We start from the raw sequence: 12,082 nt of genomic DNA, 5'->3' as shown, positions 1-12,082 counted from the left end.
TAAACGTAAACTAAAGTGTAATGATCGTACGGAAAAGCCGATTTACGTCTAAACGCAGATTCGGAAAGTTCTGAACTTAGAAACTCGTTCGTAAAAGCGCAGAAGACAGTAGCTATTTAGGAGGTTTGCAGTAAAGATAAAATGCTCAAAGTAAATGCAAACCGAGATTTAGAGTGGTTCGGTCAATCTTGACCTACTCCACTTTTGGCTTCCTCCACCGACGAGGTCATCGACGTCAACTAGAGGCCTTCCTTCAATAGGCGAAGGCCAACCACCCTTTTACAGTTTCACTCCTTTTGACGGGCTTAGGAGACAACCCTTACAGAAATTTTCTCTCCTCTCTTTACAACTCAAAACTTTGAAGAACAGAGGGAGGAGAACTTTTGGCCTTTACAACAATTTTGAGCTCTAAGAATCATAGAAAAAGATCAAGATTTCGAGTGTTAGTTGTTCTCTTTCAGTTCTGAATGGGTGGGGTATTTATAGGCCCCAACCCAGTTCAAATTTGGAGCTCAAAACTGTCAATTCCCGAAATTTCGGGATCAGGCGGTTGCACCTCCTGACTGGGGTGGTTGCACCGCTTAGCAGAGCTCAAAGACTGAGCCTCTGGGCGGTGCCACCTCTGTTAGGGGCGGTTGCACCTCTCTGCCAGAGCTCGAAGACCGAGCTCAGGCGGTTGCACCTCCTAACTAGGGCGGTTGCACCACCTACCAGAGCTCGAAGATTGAGCTCAAGCGGTGCTACCTCCTGTCAGGAGAGGTTGCACCGCCTAGTCTCGCTCGGAGACTGAGCCCAGGCGGTGCTACCTCCTAGCTGGGGCGGTTGCACCGCCCAGTCTCCCTGGGAGACTTAGCCTAGGCGGTGCTACCTCCTGGCTTGGGCGGTTGCACCTCCCACAGCAATCAGGGTCCGAATGGGTAGATCCATTCGACCCAATTTGGGTTTTTCAGGGGCCCAATTGCCCCAAGATTAAGCTAATGGGATCACCTCCCATTTCCAACTTAATCATTGTGCTAACTACGATAAATCCTAAGACAATTTCTGCAGCTTGCTCCGGTGCGTCAATCGCTTCTTCCGGCGAGTTTCCGGCGAACTTCCGTCGATCATCCGATGAACCCTCGGTGATGCTCCTACGGACTTCCGGCAAACTCTTGGACTTGCGACGATCCACTTGGCGAGTTCCGACGAGCTTCATTTGCCAAGCTTATGAACTTCTCGGATTTGTTCCTGCAGAACCTCCGATGACTGTCCGAACTTCCGTCGAACTCTCAAACTCCCAATGTGATCATTGTCTTGACTCCGGCGTAACTCCTGCTGCATGTCTAACTTTCATCGTAGTTAATCCTGCACACTTATCTCAACACATAGATTAGACAACAAATGACAATTGACTTCATCATCAAAATCTGAGATTCAACAACGAATCCCCAAGGCTGTATCATATATACCTCCTCCTCGAGGTTGCCATTAAGAAATATTATTTTCACATCCATCTAGTAGATCTCATAATCATAGTATACTACAATAGCCAATAGAATTCAAATGGATTTTAGCTTAACTACGGGTGAGAAGGTTTCGTTATAGTCAACACCTTACTTTTGGCAATACCCCTTAGCTACTAGATAATTCAATATTAATGGAAGGATGATCTAAAACATACCACAAGGCTACTCCTCAAAGCTCGAAAAAGATACGTGACAATATTTTCTAATTTACATTATTTTTGCTAAAGCTATGCAAAATTTATATTTATATATATCTTAAAAATTCTATTCTAACTTTTTTTTTATTTTTTAGATATTTTTGAAGGGATTTTAACTCATTTTAGGCATATTGGCAATATGTCCTAGCATACCATTAGTATGCATACTGTATTGAGCGAGACTCGGTACATCGGTATAGATAGAAATTATGAATCATGCTTGAATATGTGTTTTTGCTAGGTGACATTGCTTAAATATAATCATAATATGATGAGTAAATCTTGTGAGACACTTTTAATTTTACTTTTTGTTTTTGTTCTTTCCTTACGAAGAATTGTGTTAAAAGAAGAAAGTGCTATACAAATTGATCTCTAGGATTTCAGTTCATAACTTTTTGAGTATTCTTTTGATGAATCTATAAATTTGGTATCACTCTACTCACTCTATATAGTATTAGATACACGAAAATGATTTTTTATTTTTTTATGTGAATCATAAATCTCTAAAAGTCTTCTGAATGAGACCAGTGAGGGCAACATCTTGAGTTCCTTTTTGTACTTGATCAGCCCATCTTTCTCTCTGTTCCACTAGCAATAGAAAAGGTAATTTATTCTAACTCTACAACCATATTGGGCTTATATACTTTCTGTTTGTAGAAAGATAATTCATGTTTTGTGATGTTTATATGCTCTATCAAACCTTTAGCTTTTGGATAAGTTATGGCCGTAACATTCCAAGTTATAGCAAGTGAAATCATGCCTGGTGCTTTGCAGACATGACATTATGGTTTATGGTCATAAGTTAGTCAGTGAACTTACGTGAGAACATTAGAGCTTTCACAAGAATAAGGCCTTTATAGGTAAGTTGTGAAGTTTTATTTTCTTATCTCTCTGCCTTAGCCTCAAACAAGTATGATCAGATTATTCAAAAATAAACATAGCTATCACATTAAGAGGCTTTAGCTACTACAAAATCTCAAGAAGTTTAAACATATACAGATGTATCCCTCTAGGCCATGGGATATTCATTATATTATTCAAGTCCATAGTACTCATTTGTTACATTAATCATGTAGGAAGAATAGTGCTTGCTAAATAACAAAAACACTCTACAGATTAGTGGACTTCATTTATTGATTAGATTTTGACTGCTTGATTATGTTGAAAACTCATAATAATCAAGTAATATTTGAATCTTCATGAATAAAAAGTAAATAGTATTCTGTTATTTTGTGTTGAATTAGGAGGTAATATTTGACCGCTTGACTATGTTAAAAGTTGAAAATAAATAGGTAATATTTAAATTTCTTGAAGAAAAATTAAACAAGATTTTGTTATTTTCCTAGAAAATATTTTCAAGTATAGATGTTCGTGTTCAATTAGGAGGGAGTTAGTCCTATTGCAACTTTTGATGAATAAGCACATGATGACATTTATAAGAATAGAATTACAAAGAATAGCTTAAGTGGAATTTCATATTATCTTCGAGAGCAGCATTTGATATCTTTATTTGTTGGTCCCATATTGCTATGTCTTACTATAACACAAAAACTTAATAGCTATGCCAATAATTTGTGTTCCAGAAACGTTGCCACTAAGTTTAGTATTATTTTCCTTTATTTATTATTTGTCTATTGTATGTTTTTATCTTTGCTTGTCATAAAGATGTTTATCTAATTCAATATATTCCAAAATCATTACTAGTGAGTTTTGTGTACTTATATTTGTGCTCTTGTATATTTATTTGGTGTGTTTTTGTATGTGATAATATGTGTTAAATTATTTTTATAGGTGCACATGACTATATATATGAGGATTATTTATTTAGATACTTCAGATTATATATAAAGCTTCTAAAGGACAAATGAAGTACTCTGAAATGTCTATTTCTATTTGAATAAATTTTAGGATGTTGACTTAATTCAGCTTTGTACAATATAATGTCTTTTGATGGTTGCATGATATTTCATCTGTTAGTGATTATATACTTAGTATCATTCTTTTGGTCGACCTGCTTTAAACTATAGGTTATTTGGAGCAAGTTAGATATGGCATTGGCAATGCTATGCAATGTCTGAAAACTTAATCATTGGTGAGACATTTGCTTAACAATCCAAACTTTGCTTGTTTGACACGTTTTGATGAACCAAAGCTTTGGCAAGGTACAAAAGGGCCTGAGGTGAAGCAACAAATTTGGAAGCAAACCCAAAAACATCATGTTTACATTATGATCATTTTATTTAACTGTGTGGCCTATTAAATTTACTAAATTTATTTGCATGTTTCGTTGCATTGATATCTACAGCTATAATAATAAAATAATATATTATTATAAATCTCTAATAAAAGCTACAATATACTCCTTAGAATATTAAAAAAATGATCAAGGTGACCAAACCAATCTCTACAAGCTAGAAGACTTAGAACAAAGAGCAAAATGTATTAACCATTTAGTACTATTGTTCTCCTCCCTAAACACATGACAAAATATGCATACTTGAAGTCTCAAAATAAAAATCCAAATACATTTTAAGCAATTTAATGAACTTCATAGAAGAGATTCTTCTTTGTTAATGAACTTAATAATCAACTTTGCATCATATTCAGCTATCAACTTGGGACCCTCTCTTCAATCGCAAGGTCAATCCCATATTTGATCATAATTTATTTAGGTTTTCAACATATGATTTTCGATAAATTGATAGTCTACCATCATATGTGTCCCTGCACTGTTTGTAAGAAGGAACCCTATTCCACCATAACCATCCAGCATATTAAATGCACCATCTGAATTAAGCTGAAACCATCCATAATTGGGTTTGGACTAAGTTATAAGTAATTGATTGTTCCCCAAACATTCCTTACACAGAATTGAGAAAGCTAATCCCTTAGACAGAATTGAGAAAGCTAATCCCTTAACTCCATTTGAAGGTGGCCTGGGCCTTCCAAATCAACCAAATGTCACAGGCAATCAAGACTCTCAATAATTAATAACTGATTTTAGTAAGGCTCTCCCCCTCTCTCAACCTCAAGTTTTTAATCATTCTTGTGAGCAAAGGATACACCAAAATCTCTAGCCCACTCCATACCCACTCCATACTTCACAAGCAAATTTGCACTTAAAAAAATAAGTGATCCTGTATATCCATGCCTTCCCCGTACAATAGCGCACACAGTTTAAAATCACAAATACCAATCTTAGCTAATCTCCCGGTGGTAAGAAGCCTATGATGAAGCAATTTTTAACAAAATAATTAAATTCTAGGGAGGATAAGAACCTTCTATAGCCTCACCAACACTCCTTACTCAAACCAGTGTCACTAGAGCAACCTCTTAAATACCTATAAGCAAATTTAGTTAATATTTGCGCCTTCCATACCCTCCTATCATCATAGAGGCTAAGGGAATACTAATCCTTATAACCGAAGGTCCACCCACTAACCCAAAAAAGGATAGTATTTTACATGTATCCCATGATTAAATATTAACCAAACCAACATTTATTGTACCACCAAAAAGGGTATAGGATGCGTGATATATACTTGTTCAGATGTGAGCCAATATGCGGACCTTCCCATTTTTAGCGATTTAGTTAACTTAATAAAAAATCTAAGATATAGTGGAGATCCTTATCCAAATTAATGTTAAAAAAAAGAGATTATGACTTACAAATGCGAGCTCTCTTCTCCTTTAAGATGTTGTCACCTAGCCATTGCTGCTTTTGTCACTATTATCGTCATGCTTCATTGTTGCATAAGAGGTCACCAACTCGTCATCACAAATGCGAGCCCTCTTCTTGTGTAAGATGCTACTGCCTTACTATTGCTACTTCATCACTGTTCTCACTACAATTTTGACATTAAGTAAGATATTGTTGTTGTTACTTTTGCCGCTTCGATAATATTATTGCTTCACCAATACTACTAATGTTGTAGCTTCCCAAGTACACTACTACTATTCTTTTTCTCCTCATCATCTTTCTTCTTCTTCCTTCTTCTTTCACCACTTCTTCCCTCTTTCTTCCTTCCTCCTTCCTTCTCTGTTTCGATATCGCCCCTTCCACTTCTCTCTCTTTTTCTTTCTCGCCAAACCCTCAGTATACACCACCAGCATACCATGTGTTAATATACTAATATAGACTGATATATACCATTCGAAATGGGTTTAATACCTGAAAAGACAAACCCTAAATCAAAGTAGAAATTATAACATTTTCAAAGTTGAAATCCATATTTATAAATGTTAGCTTCAATAAAAGAGGGACATCAAATAATCAGTTATCATGCATCACATCAATAAAAATACTATCACCGATGAAAAATGATAAACCCTCATGGAGAAAATGTAGAGAAAAAGACTCCAACAATAATTAACAAGAGAAGAATTAACATGCTTCTAAACGAAGATAATGTCATTTAATAGTAATAACTTTGACCTAAAGATTGGACTCCTAGTTCAACACTATGGAAACTCTTTTTCATTTGAAGAGCAAGACTAGTAGTGGTCAAATGAATGCGCTAACCACCATCTTGTTTGGGGAGAGTAATAATATCCTAGGAAATTAGATAAAGCCATTAGTATTATTAAAGTTCCACTATAAGAAATCCTTAATATAATATTCTGAAATACTTTCTAAAGCATCGAGACATTTAAAACATGAAAAAGGGTGATATTTAAAAAATAATAATGAGGGTGATCCAATTCTATATTTTGATAATAAAATCAATTGATGAGTTTACAAATTAGTATACTTTTGAGAGAAGCGGCATAGGAAATATATCGACCAAAGACTCGAACTATCAAGGGCAAATTATCGAAGTAGGAGAATAAAAAATTATGCTAAGAAAAGTATTATGTTGGACATTGGGCATAGAGTTGGACGATTGAACTTTATGGTATAAGTTTGGGCTCTTGCTAGAAGGATCAGATATTTTGCTAAAATATCAGATATCGTAGAAAAATTGACATGCCGATGGATCGAGCGATATGCCGATGGAAAGGGTGACATGCCGGAGTTTCAAATAAAGTATCCAAAGATTGGACGACTTGCCAAAATAAAGTATTATGCAGGATATGTTGTTGAATTGTTAAAGTATTGTTTGATGTCTTTTTGGTCAAACTAAGTTAGGATTGGGCCAAAACCATGCCAACTTGTTGATAAAACCAATAGGCTTTGACCAAGGTTAAATTAGGTCTATTAGAAGGCTAAAACAATGGACTTGAGTTGGCTTGGACAGTGGTACTGCTAGGCCCAAGCGATGGTACCGCTAAAGTCAACCGATAAGCACAAAACAATATTTGTCAATGCTACTGGTAGTGGTACCACCTATATTGATGGTGATACTACTTAATATTTAAAAATTATGATAGTTGTATTGTCCAAAATTCTAAAATTGTAATATCAAAAGTTATAACGGTAGTACTACCATGTGTCAACGATAGTACCGCCTATGCCTTAAAATTTCAAGGATTTAAATTTTTTGGCTCCATTTTTTAAGCCTCTTGGGGCCTATAAATAGCCCACTAAGGTTTGGTTGATGGAGCATCAATTTCTGAGTTGGTGAAGAGTTATAGCTCTCTCTTTGGATATTATTTGAGTCTCTTTCTCTGAGTTTAGAGGTGATTCTGAGTTATAGGAGATGAGAGATATTATAAAAGAGTGAGTATAGAGGTTCTCTCATAAGCCTATTAAAAGGATAAAAGCTATAATAATGATAGTTGATTTTCATCCATTGGAAAAAAGATCAGTAGTGAAAGCCAATGGCCTCGACGAAAGAGAAATCAAGAGTAGATATAGGTCGGAAAGATTAAACCACTATAAATCGATTTGTATTACTTCTCTTAATTTTGATTTGTTGTTACTTACTAATTTACTTTACTCACAACCCTTACTCACATTTTTTGTTAATTTCATTTCCAATATGGATTTATTGATGGACCTTTAAAATCGATTGAAATTTACTGTAATACTAATTCACCCTCCCCTCTTAGTGTCATTATGATCCTAACACCTACTAGCCTAGGATAACTTAGACCTATTCCAAGAATCAATCTTACCATTAAGACTTCAACATAATATCAAAGGGCGATTTGAGAATTCTATGAGCGATGATCGTAGTACTAAGGTATTTAAAATAGAACTTTCTCACTTTGATATTAAAGGAATGGACATCATGTCTCTTACCAACTCTCATGCTACGAGAAAAAAAAAATCATATTTACTAAGATTAATGAGTTGATTCATAAGAGTCTCATAAGCCTTGAGATTATCCTTAATGGTTTCGCAAAATCTTTTATTCACCCTAAAGCATGTCAAAATATCATTTGCATATATAATACGAGAGAAACACATACATTTTTAAATTTAAATAGGGTGAGCAACTTATCTTCAATAGCCTTATGAAATAGGCAAGAAAGGATTTGGGCCACAATGATATATAGATATGGGGATAATAGTCCCCAATACCCCTATTGCTCTTGAAATACCTTGAGCCCTTACAATTAATAAGATATAAAAAAATATAAATAAAAATATAATTTTTAATCCAAGACAGAAATTATATAAAACAATTTAAAAGAGTATAAATGAAAAAAATGACATCCCAAGAAAGACGATCATATTCTTTTTCAAGATCAATTTTAAACATAACTAAAGGACTCTTACCCTTATTTCAAATATAGAATGAACCACTTCTTAAGCTATCAAAATATTATCATGAATACTTCTATTCGAGAGAAAAATTGATTACTCAATATCAAACAAATTATTCAAGAGAGATTTGATATGAGAAGCCAAAAGCTTAGACAAAACATTATATACCACATTACCTACAAAAAATGGGATGAAAAATATAAAATTTTTTTAGGAATTAAATATTTAGGGATGAAGACAAAGAAGGTTCTAGCCTAATCAACCAACAAAAAGGCATAAAAATATAATTAATTAAAGGCCTCAATAAGATAATCTTTTTTAGTATCTTAGTGGTATTGATAAAATTTAAAAGTATACCCATCAGTCCCAAGATTTTTACTAAAGTCGAACGACCTAGAAACTTACACATTTTATATTTGTTAAAGTATCTAATTAACTCAGAACCTTGATCATTAAGAATACTATTCATATTAGGCTAAAGGGATTTAGAATTAAAATAAAAAAAAGGCTTATTCATATCCCCACCATAAAATTGAGAATAAAAGGAGATAAATTTATGAGAGATAAGCTCAGGTTGATAAATATACTATTGGTCACTCTAAATATTATGAATGAAATTTTACTTATATCAATCAATAATTAAATTATGATAAAATTTCATATCATTATCCTCGTTCTGAATCTATTTAAACTTGATCTTAACCCAAGTCTTTAGGTAAACATACATAGTAAGAGTCTGAATGTGATTATAAAGGGATCCCAACTCTATAACATCCTTGTTTAAGATAATAGCAATGACATCTAGAAGCTCTAACTTATTAATATCAACCTTGGCATTAATATCACCCAAAGTATTCTAATTCCACTTAGACAAGACTCCTCTTAAGTAATAAATGTTATTAAATAGAGAAAACATCTAAATATACCAAATATGATGGTAATTTTGCAATGAGTTACTAATAGAAAATATATTTTTCTAATGGATTTTCTTTCGGATATTTCAAGCTATGACTATAAATAAATGGAACAATTATGTTATTTAACCTAGTCTTTCTTAATATTTTTAAACATCTTATATATGGCCTTAATATTTTTAAATATTTTGTATATGAAAATAAAATATATAAACCTTATACTATATAAGATCATTGGACAAACACAAAATGATGGTGATTGAAGTATCCAATAATATGAGAATCCAATTTGAGAAGCCAAACTCAAAAGAGGTTATGTTGAACATAAAAGCATTTATGTAGTTGTTAATATAAGAGAATCCAATAATATGCTTTTGTCCTATATCAATTTGTGTTGGATTGGGAAGAAGGAAAAAGAGGAAGCAGTGAAGGAGAAAGAAGAAAGAAGATGGATCAAAGGAGGGAGGAGGAAAAGGAGACAAAGTATTGAGAAATGACATGAAGAAAGAAGAGAAGAATAAGAAGAGAGTATGTACCAAAGAGAGAAATGATGGCTAATGGGTAAGCACCATCCATGAAAAATATGGTGATTCTAAGGTTTTCATATATAATTTAGATTATATTACTTAAAACAAAAGCAATTCGCATACCGATCCACATCTAGACTAGTACGCACAATATATTTTATACCATTTTAGGTGGTATGATGATTTTTGCTATATATGTAATTTTGTTTGATGGATTTTACCTTCAATTATTTTATTTTAAAAAATCAAAATCTTGCCTAAAAAGAAAATCTTACTTGGATAAGCTCTGGTTAGTTTCATATGATCATTTATTTTCCTCTTTTCTAGGTATTCATATTATGATAAAAATAACATTATTTGTAATATAAAAGAATACCAATGATCACAAAATGTACTCATAGAAGCTTGCAATCAGCTTTGTACAACAAAAACTTCTACATGGCTTATTATATCTTTTCATAAGACACTCTAATTTTAGTGTTTATTATATCACTTTATAAAGCATCCTAGTTTTAATTTAATGATAATTTGTAATAAAGAATTCTGGAAATGATATTTTTTCTACTTTTATTTAATAATAATACTCTTATATCTATCTCCCCCAAAACCTCTTTCACAAATTATGGATCTTTTAAAGAGTATTCTAAGTGGATAATAATATAATTTTTTTTAAAGTGATCCAAAGTCTAAATAGTTCTCTTAACATATCAAGTTAAAATGTGATGAAAAGGTAAAAAAAACCAATAAATTTTTATTAAAGGTTTAAAAACAAAAACAATCTACAAAATATTTATAAAGGTTTCATGTAGAATGTTTTTGATTTGGAGTTTAATTACCTTAGCTAAATAAAATTATAATAATTTTATAAATTTATGAAGTAGTGGAATCTATTTTAAGAACAATGTATCTCATATATTTTGGTTTTACCTTTTTGTAAACTCTTTTATACTCTTTATAAATATTTTCTAATCTACTTTATGGATTTCATAACTTATAAATTTAATTTAATTTTTTTGCTCTTTTATCCGTTCTAACACATTTTAATCAAAATTATGTCAAAAATAGCAAAAATGACTTAAGGAAAATTAAATTGATATCTAATAACAACAACCTATATGATTATTTCTTGACAATACTATTATATTTTTAAGAATTCATACTATATTTATTAAGATATTAATTAAAAGTATTAATTTATTATTTAATATATCATTATAGTCGTATTTGGTTTATTGATATTTTTATATTTTCTTTTGATAAAGGGAGAGAAAAGTATCTCAGTCTTTTACATAATCTAGTGAAGTCATCATTTTCCAAGTAAAAAGAAAAAAAAATAAAAAAGTGTTTCCAATGATCTTATCTTATAAATAAATATAATTTTATTAGTATTATATTTTAAAAATTAAAATTATGTAAAGATAATCTTGATATGCATAAAAGATATTTTAATGAAAGGATGTCTCTTACAACAATATCAGTTATGACATTTAGGATGCTTTTTAGGCTCTATAAATAGAATTGTAAATGACTATAGTTTATTAATTCATATTTCAATACAATTTCTCCTCTTTATTTTTTAAAAATATTATTATTATTATTATTTTGCTACTTGATATGCTAAGAGAGGCTAGTTAACTAACTCTATGATAATATTTATTTATGTTCTCAAAGATAAGATGGATTAAATATTGAGATTAGAATCTCGATCAATCCGATATGTAAGGATGAGTTTTTCATATTAAGACATTGATTACATGTCTTTAAGTTCTTTCTAAACTTTAACTTTTTATTTTTATTATTTTAATATCTTATTTGTTTCTTCATCAAAATTTGTATATCATTGTTTTGCTCCAACAATTTAAGATGAAATTTCAATGAATTTTGGTTAGAATAATAATAATAAATTAATATAATTAAAAATGATTAATTGTCATGTTTTCTTAATAATTCAAGCATTTAACTATTTATCATCTAAATTGAGAATGGTCAGCATTTACTTCTAGTTTTGTCTAATTGTTCACTGTTTGATCTTTGTTGGATTAATTAGATGCATAATTTATGTGAATGAATATTGTACTAAATTTAAAATTAAAAATAAGATATATTATAATTTGAGACTCAAAACCTAGTGTATTAATAAAAATATTATTAGTTTATAGATATTATTTAAAAATTTTCTTTTTTAGTGACAAATAAAAGAATATCAAATCTCATTATATTAATAATAATTTTAGTAGTTTAAAAACATTGCTTCGTACCAAAAAAAAATGCCACGTCTTGTTTCTTT

The sequence above is a fragment of the Musa acuminata genome, chromosome BXJ1-1, assembly GCF_036884655.1.
Source record: "Musa acuminata AAA Group cultivar baxijiao chromosome BXJ1-1, Cavendish_Baxijiao_AAA, whole genome shotgun sequence".
NCBI lineage: Eukaryota > Viridiplantae > Streptophyta > Magnoliopsida > Zingiberales > Musaceae > Musa > Musa acuminata.
Note: the sequence above shows the minus strand (reverse complement) of the source record.